The sequence below is a fragment of the Pipistrellus kuhlii genome, unplaced genomic scaffold, assembly GCF_014108245.1.
Source record: "Pipistrellus kuhlii isolate mPipKuh1 unplaced genomic scaffold, mPipKuh1.p scaffold_m20_p_2, whole genome shotgun sequence".
Taxonomy (NCBI): domain Eukaryota; kingdom Metazoa; phylum Chordata; class Mammalia; order Chiroptera; family Vespertilionidae; genus Pipistrellus; species Pipistrellus kuhlii.
In genome coordinates this window covers 29,369,438-29,384,061 of record NW_023425515.1, presented here as the reverse complement: position 1 = coordinate 29,384,061, position 14,624 = coordinate 29,369,438, and positions in this window count along the sequence as shown.

Genomic DNA, 14,624 nt, shown 5'->3' with positions numbered 1-14,624 from the left:
CCCCACAGTGCACAATTTTTTTGTATACAGGGCCTCTAGTTATATATAAAGCTTGAATGTAAAGGGAGGTAGAAGCAGGGCTCTTTTACTAATTTTCCTATGCCTTTGAATATAGTATGAAGAAACTTTTACATTGATTTCATCATTGTTATTTTACATAATTTCTTTTTTTCTGGTTCAAAAAATATGTTTAAACATATTGATTCTAATTCTTTGCTTTGTCATTTTTGATGTGTTCATAAAGTAAAAGCCAAATCCCAAAATCTCAACAAGGCAGACACAGGTAGTGTTTAGTATCAGCACACCTGGGTGGCTTGAGCAGATTTATCCCCTTCACAATCTCTAACAACCATATTTCTCTCCTTGAGCTTTACCCAAAGAAAACAAGATGTCAAGTTAGAGTGATCAGTGTTGGTCTATATTTCTGGCCAATGAGGCTTTCTCTCACTCACTCAGGAGATAAGAAAGAAGAGTAGAAAATATGGCAAAAGATTCACTTCAAAAGAGAGGTCATGATTTGGAAAGTGGCAACCAACAGATTCTGTCTTTCTCTTTGCCTTATGTAGGTTTTCTGTCATAGTTTCCCTTTTCTTGCCAACAGTTTTTAATTTGACCTCTGCCTTCCAGATGACCTTAGTGGCATTTGTAATCTCTTTCACTGTCTCATTTTTTTTAAATGGTTAGTATATTATACAATGCATACAATGTAATGTAGTTTTAAAAATAATTATACATACCATGTATATACTATCTATACCAAGAGCTGAATCACATGTAGCCCCATCTTCAATAAATTTACACTTTTAGTGGGAAAGAGAAAAAAATTGACTGAGTATTATAAATATTTTGAAAGACACATGAATATATATAAACAGTAGACACTAAAAACGGGGCATGGTCAGTTGTATTCATTGAATAGAGAAAGGATATAACAGGGATGGCTTCATGGATAAAATTGCAGGTTAGTCTTAAAAAGGGAATAAGATGTCAAGTTAGAGTGATCAGTGTTGGTCTATTTTTGGTGTGGCTCTATTTGAATAGGAAGGAGAGAGGGTCAAAGATGTTGAATTTAGTTTTGATATTGAGTGTACATAGAACTCATTAAATAGTTATATGAATGCATATATTTGAATGTCAAAACTGTTAGAGATGAAAATACAGATTTTGACCATCAGTATATATTGATACTTGAAGTTATTATGTTTCTTTCTTAAAATATATTTTTATTGATTTCAGAGAGAAGGGAAGAGGAAGAGAGAGATTGAAACATCAATGATGAGAGAGAATCATTGATCAGCTGCTTTCTACATGCCCCACAGTGAGGATTAAGCTTGAAACCTAGGCATATGTCCTGATCAGAAATGGAACTGTGACTTCCTGATTTATAGGTCCACGTTCAATCACTGAGGCATGCTGGCTCGGTTGATTATATTTCTTATGGAAATAGGCATTTTAATTGTAGGCAGAAGAAGAGAAACACAGACATAAAGCAGAAAAAAATGATCTTGATAAAAATATTTCAGGTTATCAAATGAGCACAGAATAATGGAAACTGAAAGAATGGGGAGTTTTTGGAAAGAAAAGAAATGAGACAGTCACATAAGACTGAAAATTCCCTCTGTATTTGATAATGAGGAAGCAATCTGTGCCCTTGGTAAGAACCATTTTGGTATCATTCTGGGAGTGGAGGGCAGAATGTCATGAGATGAGAAACAAATGAAGCTAATAAAGTGAGATGAGCATGTTTTTTTTCAAACTGTTTGAATGAGAAGAAGAGGATAGCATTTAGAGGTAGTTATTCAAGTACATAGGATGAGGAGGTTTTAAGAAGGAAGACACTTGAGCCTGTTTGTGGGACCAGTAGCTAGAGAGACATCTAAGCTTCAGGAGAAAGGGTAGGTTATAGATATTGATGAGAATTAGATCAAGTGCCAGGATGGCAGGCTGGGTTTACAAAAAAAAGAAGCTCCACCTTTTTTTCTTAGGTTAACTAAGAGGAAATTAGGATAAAGTTATATGACAGAAGCAATCAGAAGTGGATCTGAAGGAAATTAGGAATAAAACATGAACTTGACTCCTGGTCTCTATTCTTTTAAGGATATCGGATGGAAGGGTTGATGACAAACCGACAAAAGTGGCTCTTGAATGTAAACTAACCATTCAAGGATGGTTAATGTGTGTTAATGAGAAAAACTACCATATGTACTAGAATGCTTTCTGTTTTCTTAAGCAATTTTATAAAGCTAACTGTTGTCTTAATTGCTAGAAGATGTAATGAGAAAAGACTTGCTGTAAAAGAAGGAGCACTAGACTGAGAGAGAGTCTGGAGCCTGGCTGCTGATATTATTCTCACCATATTCCCAGCTTCATTATGTTAGTCAAACCAAATTAACAGGCTTCTCATATGAAAAGGGAGAGCTGAACTATATGACCTCTAAAAGTCCTTCCTGCATCAAAACTAACTTTCCTGTTTTAATTTTGATAAAAGCAACTAAAAAGTATTGAAAAATGTGTAATCCACACTATTTCATTTATAGATCCAGCCCTGCTGAGGACACTTGGTAGGAGATTAAACTAAAGCTTCAGGTTTGGGGGAGAAATTTTTAAAATTTATTTGAAAAATACTTATGGTATTTTTACTTTGAGTCAAGTACTATGCTAGGTATTGCATGAATAAAAGATAAATAAAATGGTTTGAGTCCTCGAGGAAGCTTACAAACCAGTGAAAGAGTGGTATACTCGTCTTTCAAATGTTGAAACTATAAAACTAAAGACACAGAGACAATAAACATTTCAAGACTGAGCATAACAACATAGATAGTCTTTGTTCCCAGGCTGTTTGTTAATTGCCACAGACATTTGCTGTTAATTGGCCAGGACATTTTCCAGTTCAGTTCATGTGATGTGCTGCTAGTTCCCTCTTGTCTACTAAATCTGTTGCCACCATAGCCTGGAGAGATTCTAAAAGTACCACAGAAGACTACAGAAATGTTATGTCCCTGCAGAGGGAATTGGTTTGGGCATGAACTCATGAGCAGTTTAATGTCATTCAACTGCTGCCTTGTGTTATACTTGAGCTAACTAAACTCTGCCATCAGAATCACGGCTGCTGCTTGGGGCTTGGGGATTGGGGGGATTTCAAAAAATAGTATTCTATTAAACTCTGCTTTATTTCCTTCTCTGCATATCTGAAAACCAAATGAATCCAACACTTCCTTACTCCCCTGCTTTCTTCTCTTTCTTCTTTCCTGACTTTCTTTTGTTCTTCCTTCTTTATTTGCCCATGTCATTTATAAATAATAATCCCGATTTTATTGAGCCCTGTGCTAGATTATAAGAATGCAAAGATGAAAAGTATGGTTTTATTATCGAGTTCATAGACACAGGAAGGACACAAACAGTAATAATTCACCTTGATAAGTATTTTTGGGAAATTTTGAAATAAAAAGAAAGAGGAATGATCCATCTAGAGAAGAGAGAGGAAAGGGACAATGGGCAAGGAAGGCATTCTAAGTTGAGTATTGAAACACAGATGTGTGTGCACATGTGCATTGGTATTTGCTTTCTGTGGAGAAGTTATTGCCTCTGCAGAAGTCCTGAAGCAAAGAAAGGGCCATATGTGGGAGTTTGATGATGGTCTAAGTGTTCTGTATCTGCTTCATATGGCGGGAAAGAAATTGGGAGCTTCAATCCTACTTCTGCCTACTCACCTACCAAATTATAGTACATCCCTCCATCTCTTCTATTCTATGATTCCTTCTCTCCTCAAAAGACGTTTCATCAAAAGGCACCTTCTTCACATAAACCCATTGGTCCCAGGAGTTTGTTTTATTCTGTTGGAACTGCTCATAGAAAAAAGAAGAAAAGTCACTATTTTTTCCCCCCCAGTGTCTAGCCTCACCACCCATTTTTACTAGTCAGATTGCTGATAACAGGACAGGGTCATTAGGGGAAGTGCCAGTGGTTTGGAAAGGCTATTACACAGAAGTAAGAGTGCAAGGCATGAGGTAGAAAAGTTATATAGGGGTCAGAGATTGAGATGCCTCATATAGATGTCACTCTGAAGTTGATGAGAGCCACAGAAGTTGAGGAAGGGAAAGACATAATTAATCATATTTTATAATGTATAGTTAAGAACTTGGCATTGCTCATAGAGGGGTCTGGCCTTTGCCCTCAGCTTTTGGGAGGCTTCTATGCCAAACATGACAGGAGTGCATTTGGCCAGCGTAGGAGGTGGCTTTACCAAATTGTACGGTGGGGCCAGGCACACCTGCTATTCCAGCAAGCATGTGGTGCGGCCATGGGTATCAGTCCACCTGGAGGCTGAGATTCATCACATGGGAAACCAGTTAATTCTATATAATGCAAGGCCAATAAAACACCTGAATCCCGATACTTATGAGCTTCCCTGGGTGGCAATATTCCATGAGTATTGTCACATGTTAATTCTGGGAGAGTAATGTAACCTGAGTCCGTGGGGAGCAGACCAAGGAAGCTCACATTTGGGACTCTCCCAGGCTCTGCCCTTTTCTATTTTTTGATTCTAATTTCTGTACTTTCCCTGTAATAAATTGTAGCCACGGATATAATAGATTTCAGTGTGTGTTGTGAATCCCTTTAGTGAATTGTTGAAACTACGTGCAGCTTTGGGAGTCTCTCTTGCCTAATCTTGCAATTGGTGTCAAAATTGAGGGCAGACTTGGGACTGCACCCTTTACTTTGAAGTTAGCTGAAACTTCTCGCACACAGTACAAGCTTTGGAGTCAGACCTGGGTATAAATCCTTGTGTGGTTACGTTGCTTGGTTACTTTAATCGCAAAGATTTACTTTCTTTATCAGAATCAGATGCCTTTGGTGCTCTCACTTCCCCTGCTTACCTTGGATTTAGATGCAGCTGTGCTTCGAAGTTCCAGCTGAGCTCAGACTCACCTGCTATGGTAACAGTGTGTGTTGCATATTTTAAGTGTATGCTGTTTATCTTTTCTCTTTCTGACCCTGGGCTGTGGGAGCCTCTCAATCAATGCAAACTTGGTGCAAGGACAGTTCTTACCAAGGGAGACAGCAGCTGAAGTTTACCCTTACCTTTTACCTACTAGATGGCCATTTATTGGAGGCATTTTGTTTACTTCTCAGATTTTCCAGCTCCTGTTGTTTATAGTAGTAACCATGATAATGTTCTTATAATGGGTTTTCTTTCTCATTCCCTTACTTCTGCTTTTTACCCAAGATCTTTCTCATGCACTATTTTAGAAGTTAAAATAAGACCCTATTTCACACTGATAATAAAGTCTAAATGAGATAACATACTTACTTGAAAGAGTTTTAATGCTTAGTATATAAAGGCTGCTATTACAAAAATATATAAATCAAGGCAGTATTTACAGAGATGGAGATAAGGGGATTTATTTAGGAAATGTTGGCATACACCTGAGAGTTTTAAATACTGGTCAGGTTTAACACATGGTTAGATTTGCTAAAGTGAAGAATACAAAATGACTCACAGGTTTTTGACCTTGCCATTCTTTGAGAAAGAGACTATAAGAGAGAGGGAGAGGGGGGAGGTTTAGTGGTAAAAATTGCTGAATTTAATATTTGACATCTGAAGCTTGATATTCCTGTGGGTAGACAAATGTGACTGTTAATTATGATGTTCTTTCTATGTATGTAGGGCTAAAAAGACAAGCCGTCTAAAATACAAGGTACCACTGGTCCTAAGTAATGCTTGACAGCATCAGAGAGATGTATATAGACAGAACTTACGTTAAAAACTGGACTTCATAGTCAGACACACACAATGGCTTTTGTTTGGTTTGAATAGCATTTCCAAGATAAAGATTTACCATATTAAAAAAATCCCCAGACTCTAATATCCTCAAAATGAGTATTGTCTTATTTTCATCCAAAACGGTAACTTTAGGATATAAGGTGATGTAGTGGTGAATATGCTCTCAGATCCCTAACGGTAGAGAATATCATTCACGTATGGCCTCGCTGCTGCATTCTGACATCCAAGACTACAATCCAGACAACACAGCACTGGTCTCTGGCTGCAGGTTCAGGAGTGGGACCAGAACTCTGTGCTGGGAACTGGCCTGCATGCGCCTTTGAGAACACAACACACCAGCAGATGGTGGTGAACTAGTACACAGGACCAAAGCTTATTACTTGCAACAGGCATATCTGTGTGTGCATGGTATAAAAGGATGTGTATACTATCAATGGCAACAATGAAGGAAGTTAATTTGATGTGGTTGAGGGTTAGATTCTTGGCTCTAGTCCATGCTCTGCTAATAGTATATGACCCCAGTTTGAAGTTTTTCTTTCATTCTCCCACATTCTGGGTTCCTTTTTCTTGTCCTCTTCAGGGATCTGATTTTTAAATCTTCCCCTCCCTCTCACCTACTGCATCTGCTGCCACTCAAATAGGTTCTTCTCTGAAGCACATAAGCATTTTTAATAGTCTTCCATCTAAATAAACAAAACTCAAAAGACCACACCTTTTCCACCTATCTCACAGGAATATTCTGGATGGTCATGAAGATGGCATGACTGTAAGCTCCATGCAAACAGGGACCATATGTATCTATCTTTATCTGTGCTGCATCCCCAGCCTCTTGTCTACTACTTGGATCATGACAGAAAACAATTATCTGGATGAGTGAAATGAGAAAATACATGTGCTTTGAAAGTGGTGTTCAGTACAAATAAAGGGGTATATAAATTAATTTTTAACTTATTTTTGAGTAAACTTTTACTGACCTATAAAGCACATTCAGAAAAGTGTGTACATCATAGCACAGCCCAATGACATTTCATAAAGCATCCAAAGTTGTGTAGACAGAACTAAGATCAAAGAATAGAATATTACTGACACTCAGCACCCCACGTCTGGTTCAAGTCACTACAAACCTCATACACCAAGCTGTCATGCACTCAGCTTAACTGACTCAACTTTTTGTTTGGCAATTTCACCCATATTATTTTGTGTAGTTAGTTCATTCTCTATGTAATATTCTATTGTAAGGATATATTAAAATATATTGATTAATTCTATTGTTGATAGACATTAGGGTTACCTCTAGTTTTTTTGGTTACTATGATTAGTGCTTCACTGAACATTTTTGAAATTGTCTTATAGCTTATTTTATTGAGAATGGAATTATTGGGTCATGTAATTGATTTTTGCTTCCTATTAATGTTCCTAAACCATCTAATTAGGAATAGAAAGACACTCAGTAAAAAGGATCTTATTGAAAGATACATAAATTCTACAGAATTAAAAAATATAGGAAACTATGAAAAGCATATGAACTCATATGGCATAGCATTTGGGTTTACACAGTTCTATGCTTTAATATATCCAGAAGCATTTGAAGTTTTATACCCAGAAGGACGCTTACAAAGAGACCACCTGTTCAAGAGAAATTTAAATAATCAGATTTTAGAAATAAATTATTAAAAATTAAAATGTGCCCTAACCAGTTTGGCTCAGTGGATAGAGTATTGGCCTTTCAGTGGACTGAAAGGTTCCAGGTTTGATTCTGGTCAAGGGCTGTACCTTGATTGCGGGCACATCCCCAGTAGTAGGTATGCAGGAGGCAGTTGATCGATGTTTCTCTCTCATTGATGTTTCTAATTCTCTATCCTTCTCCCTCCCTCTCTGCAAAAATCAATAACATATATTTTTTTAAAATTTAAATATAATTTGGATCTTGATAAGAAAAAAATATTTGCAATGTAGGAATATCTTCTACCCCGATCTGGCTTTATTAAGGAATTTAATTAGATAATATTTTATTGAGTGAAGGGGAAACAACATTTTATATAGTGAGTAAAAATATAATGGAGAATACATAAATTTACTTTTGGCATGTTTCAACTTTATATTTTCATATTCTTTAAATATACATTTTATAAGGATTTACATATAGGGACTATTTAATAAAAGTATTCTTATAATTATGAATTTTATCATTATCTGAGATATAATATACATATAATGAAGTACAAGTAAAAGGACTTCCATAAAAATGTGTTATTAAATGTCTATATAATGCATATAATACTTATCATGTACATTTTATAACCAACTAACTATAATGTTAAAAGTTCTATTGACTACACAGTTCCTCAGAGGTGAAGAAATTGTACAGTAATTTTTATTCTGATTTCCACAGTGATAGCCTACCTATACTATTAAGGAGGTAATTATTGTTTTCTCTAGGTGCTTACACAAGTGACCTCGTGTTTTGTTATTCAACCTTCACTGAAATGTGTCATGAAGTGTAAGAGAGAACAGCACTATTATATTATTAGATAAGCAAACCTGTCTCCTGGCTAGTTCAAAAGGACATTGTAAGAATTAATGAGATTATATCATGGAAGTACTTTAAATACTGGAATATTCAAGCTATGTGAGTGGTTAAGACTTTAAAATGATCACCAAAGGTGTATTTTGGGAGTTTGATTGTATTCCATTCAAAAATTATTATGTCAATAAATTAGCTTTATAATGTCACTTTTACTAAATTAAAAGGGTAGAGTTTTGAACTGATTTAACTTTTGTAAAAAGAGACTTTTTCTATAAGGCAGAATTTTCTCAGTGGCAGGTCTGAAAACCCAGCCCAAAGAAGCTAGCTATTAAAGCGAATTGATTGGCTCCAGTAATTGAAATGGCTTCCGACTTTAAGATAGCATGGAGGGACCTGGAGGGTAAGTATTATGCTAAGTGAAATAAGCCAGTCAGAGAAAGACAAGTATCATGTGATCTCACTCTAATGTGGAATCTAATGAACAAAATAAACTGAAGAACAAAATAGATCCTAGAAGTAAGGAATAGACTATCAAAGCTTAGAGGGAAGGCAGGGGAGGGTGGGTGAGTGGTCAGAGTTCAACTAAAAAAGTTGCATGCATATGTGCATAACCCATGAACACAGACAATAGGATGGTAAAGGCCAGGGTTGGGGGCAGGTGTTGGCTAGAAGAGGTCAATGGGGAAAAGTGGGGACATATGTAAAACTTTCGATAATAAATATTTTTAAAAATGTAATTATTGACAATACGTAAAAAAGAAAAAGGGAAAAAAAGGAAAGGAAAGTCTGGGGTGGTATACCTTTAGGCATGGCTAAGTGTAGAGTCTCAAAGAATGGAATAACAAAATAGTCACTCTTCTCAGTTTTTGCTTCCTCCTAGATTATTGTCATTCTCACATAGGTGTTCCTATGTAAGAGCAGGTTTGGTCAATTAACATCTTCAGAAGTTTCTCAAGCCTATGGAAACCCCAGAGGAAAAGGACAGCTTATCTTTCCCCATAGTTTTATGAAAGTCTCCAGATTATTACTAGTCCACAATAGCAACGTGTTCCCTGCTATGGTCATTGAGATGTGGCCTCTTATTAGCCAGGACTGGGTCTCAGTGTATTCTGAAGCCAACAGTTTTCAGTATTGGCTGATCCATTGATAGAGTGGGAAAAGTTTGGCCACCCAGACAAAGACCAGGTGCTGCTACCAGATGGTAAGGCTAAAGGCAAAACTGATGAAGAACCAAATTCCCCTCACCTGTATGAAATCAGAAAGTCTAAAAAGAGAAACTCTTCCACCAAACCAACTTTTATTTTTAACCTTTCTTGAAGATTGAGAAAACGGTGAACAGTTTGTGTTTAAATATTCTGCCACTCTAAATTACCTCCGAAACTTAGCAAAACTGCTTGTCAAAATCTTACCAAGTCAGTCTTTCAGAGATTCACTGCCCCATTTTTTCCTTGGCAAGATCGCAACTACACATGTGTTCATCTGGACATTTGGGACCTGTAACTGAACAATTAAACAACGTAAGGCAAATCAGCTGGCTTTGTCAGGCTTGAGCACATATGAATTAGAAAGCGGTGAGCTTTCAGAGAGCAAGTGACACATTAAAAACTCCAATAGTTAGAGGAAGATTAGAAGACCAATCAACCTGATTTTATCTGTAGAAGAGATTCTCTACAAATAAATAATTCAAAAAGAATTCAGAGCCTCAAGGGAAAAATTAAAGATCTTATAGCATAGTAGGAAAAAGTAGCAAGGGCAAAGAAAGTCAAATGACAACAGATGTACTTGTTGGTGGGTCATTTGAATTTTGCTGGCGGGGTAACCCCAGCAGGAGGGGTATTTTCACATCGTTTAGCAGAGGCCACAGCAGGGATAAGAAGCTCTAATCACTTTATTAGAATCCCAGTGTCATTAAAGGAAGCATGGGCATGTGGGAACTATTTATAGAAATATTCAATGAAATGCTTGTGTGACTACGAGAAATAATGACAAGTAGATGTAACTCATGAACACATTAAGAGGGGAAAAAAGGATTTATTTTGGCTGAACAGACTCATGAGATTCTTTGGTGAAGAAGAGAGTTGTTCTGAGAATGAGGTCCTAAGCTAGCAGATTTAGGATACAATCTTGGGCCATGGACTCCCATCACATTCTTATGCCTCCTTGGTTATAGAGGTTAAAATATTAATGGACCTTACAATGTTGACTATAACATAAACTTAAAAGAGTTTTAAAAAATCACTCCTGATAAAGGAGTTTTAAAGTATTTTGAATTTTCTTTTCCTATCAATAATTTCTTAATGAATTTTTAAAAACTAAATACAACTGACCATAGTGATTCTATAAACCTAACTTTGCTATTTAAAATCTGATGACACGCCAAAACTGGTTTGGCTCAGTGGATACTATCGAACTCAATCAGAGAAGGGGCCAAAATCTAAAATCCAGCCTAAATCGCGGGCCGAATGGTTTACTGAACAGTCATAAACTGTCATTGTGATGGAAACGCAGCGGAGTGCAGTGATGACAGCGCGGTGCTGGCCACATTGCAAGGCCTGGCAGGACGGATTTGGCCCGCGGGCCTTGTGTTTGACACATGTGGGATAGAGTGTTGGCCTGCGAACTGAAAGATCCCAGGTTCGATTCTGGTCAAGAGCATGTACCTTGGTGGTGGGCACATCCCCAGTAGGAGGTGTGCAAGAGGCAGCTGATCGATGATTCTCTCTCACTGATGTTTCTAACTTTCAATTTATCTCTTTTCCTCTCTGTAAAAAATCAATAAAATCTATTTTTTAAAAATCTGATAACTCATAACACCAATTTCATTCATATGCATAGTTCAGAGAAGCCAAGTTTGGATCAGAGTGGTTGTGCTTAAAGAGCACCTATCAACATCAAGCCAGAGTCACTTTGGCGCAACATAGGTATGAATTAGTTTTCTGTTGCTGTGAAACAAATCACTATAATTCAGCAGCTTAAAATAAAACCTATTTGTTAGCCCACAGTTTTGTAGGCCAGAGTTTCAGACATATAATAACTGAATTTTCTGCTCAGGGTTTTTCAGAGCTTAAAGCAAAGTGTTGGCCAGTTGTATTTTCATTCGAGGGCTCTGGAAGGAAATTGGTTCATTGATGTTGCTGACTACATTCAGTTCCTTGTGGTTGTAAGACTGCAGTCCCCATTTCTTTGATGCCTGTCATTGGGGCCTGCTTTCCACTCCTAGTGACTGTGAGCATGACTTGCCACATGTCCCCTTTTTCCTGCAAACCCAGCAGTGGGAAATCTTGTGAAGTCTCTCTTAAGTGTTGAATCTCAGGCTTAAGTATGAAGTGTTGAATCTCTCTTAAGTGTTGAATCTCAGGCTTCAGAAAGAGCCCAGTTCCATTTAAGATCTCACCTGATTTGGTATGACTCACCCAGGATAAGCTCTCTTTCTAAAAACCATTCATCCTATATATAATATAACCTATTGATGGTATAAAACATTCATCATATTCACAGTTTCAGGGACTATGCAGGTAATGTACATATTATGGATCATCTTAGAATTATGCCTACCACAGGGAGGATAACATCTTTTTTTTTTACTTAAATGCAGGTGGCTATATCTATAATGGTATATATTTCAAACATAGAAATCAACACTCCAGTTTTCAATCTATTTTCACTTATCTGTTGCTGCCTTCCCAACCATGAAACTTTTCAAACTATTGTTATTGTTGTAATTAGCTAGTTATTAATATCCTAATATATAAAAACCCTGGGTCATAATGACCAATAACAACCTGAGGCTGACCAGCCAGAAGTCAGTGCTGTCTCTGATCCCAAGCAAGCAGTAAGGGACAATCAGGCAGGTAGGCAGAGGGGTTAGGAGTGATCAGATAGGCAGACGGCCCCTCGCAGGGCTGATCCTGTCCCCCAGCAAAGAAAGAGGGAAGCCCAGGCCAGCCAAGCCATTGCACCCCAGCCTGTTACCTGCAGAGGGAGGCCACCAATGGTGGGGGTCAGGGGGTGGGGTCAACTGCCTACAGCCTGGGAAAGGAAAGCCTGATAGGCCCTGATCTTAGGTCAGGCCTAGGAACCCTACCCAAGAGGTCCCAGATTATGAAAGGGTGTAGGCTGGGCTAAGGGGACCCCTCTACCCCACCGTCAGTGCACAGATTTTCATGCACCGGGCTTCTAGTTATTAAAAAAGAGAGCAAAGGGGAGAAGACATTATAAGCATAGCCATCTAGACATCTTCATCAGGCAGCTACAACTTCATATTGCCCAAGAAATTACTGGGAGAAGGGATCAAACAAAGGGGGAGGTAGACACATATGCAGTGAAGTTAGTGAAGTGGGATGACATAGGAAATGTGTTTGCCCATCAGTCTAGCCTGGCAAACAACAGATTGGCTAGGAGGGGTGGAGCCACTGCAAATGTGCAAAATCTTGAAAGGGTAAAAATCCCCAAAACAAAGTGTTCCCTCTCTCTTCTTCTGCTTCATGGCCCACACTTGCCTGTTCTCTCTCAATAGCCATGTGGCCTTAGAAGTCACATTGTCCATGGCCACCTGGACTCCACATGCAGGCTGTTAGGCTGAACTGGGCTTTAATATGTAGTGAAGACTTTGGGCAGTGGCCTTCATTCTAGCCCTGATGGAGATAAGATGGGACTTTTTTTTCATGGCAGGTTGGAGGGAAATATGACATTGGAAGCCCAGGGGTTTAATTCCATGGAAATTAAGATCACTCATCCTCCCATGTGAGTCATAGGAAAGTCCTTTCCTTGCAACGTTGCAAGAACTCCACTTTCTCTGACAACAGACAGGGTTGCAGATGGCATACCACCGATAACACTATGACACAACACTAGGTAGTGGCTCCCAATCTTGTGTGACTGAGTCTCCTAAAAAAATTATTAAATTTTTGAATTGCTGGCTACCACTCCTAAGAAATTCTGGCTCAATAGTTCTTAGAGAGAAGCCAGGAGTATGTATTTTAATAGTGATTCTGATGCATTCACAGTCAAAAACCACTATGGTTTCAAAATCTATGTAGTGATCTTGGCAGTCTGGTGTAGCTACATAAGCTATGTAAAGCCTGGAGTACATATTGTAGCATTGTTTGAACTGAAAGACGGTAGCATTTAAAGCAATATTTGAGAACCAGATTTGAGAACCACTTTATCTTGTTTTTGAAAATGGTAAGTTATTTTAATGTAAAGCAACTTTGGATGGGAAAGATAAAGCATGAAAAAACAAGACAGCTATTAAAGAAGAATTCATTTTCTTAAAGAGTTTTTATCCTATTTCTTTGAGCATCATTATTAAAATTGTCATTTTCCCATCTGTACTATATTTTGTTTGATTTACATTAGTCATTCTTCACTGAGATGGCATGCCATGAACACTTATTGCATTTTGCCTTTATTAATACTTATTAATAATCAGGGTACAAAATAAAGAAAGTGTTATAGATGCTACAGTATGGTGAAATAACCATTGTATTTTGAGATAATAAGGTAGAATTTACATACAGAGCCAAAAACTTGATTTATGAAGAGAAATGAAAAATAGTATCCTAATAAGGAACACACTCAAAATGAATGAATTTTTTTAAGACACCAATTTTTGGAATCACTCTGAAATAGGGTTGTTTCATCCATTTTTAATTTTAGTGACTTCAATATATTCATATTTTATTTTTTTCAGCCCTTTTACCTCATCATTAATTTAAAACCTGCTTGCCTCTGGAAAGTACGATATTAAACACTTTAAAGGGGAAAACTGTGCATTTCAACTGAGACAATCAAATGTACAGTGAATTTCCCTCATGGTTATGCCACCTTTGAAAAGCAAAGCAGTAGATACAAACTAAGATACTCTTTCCAGGAACTGTGACCCATATAAAATATGCTTCCTGGTGAAATGCAAATAAATCTTTTCAATTTCCACTAGAAGCAATGATTGTGGTAATAAATGAGTATGAATACCCAGCTTCACTTTCACATACCCAGTCACATAAACCAATATAATTTAAATTTATTGAGTTTTCATGCCCACTATAGAGAAACATTGGCTTTATAAAAGCAGAGTAACACTTGAAATCTAAACATTTTATATGACACTTACTGAAATTTATCAATATCAAAATATAGGTGATGATAATACTTGTAAATGATAATTGCCAAACAAGTAAATTTCAGATCAGATAATTTAGATAATATGGTTGAAAGTGCAACATATATTAGATTTTTTTTTTGAGCCACTGCCTTTTCATACAATTTTTTTTCCAGGAAATATTTTTTTATTCTTTTGACTTTATACCTTCC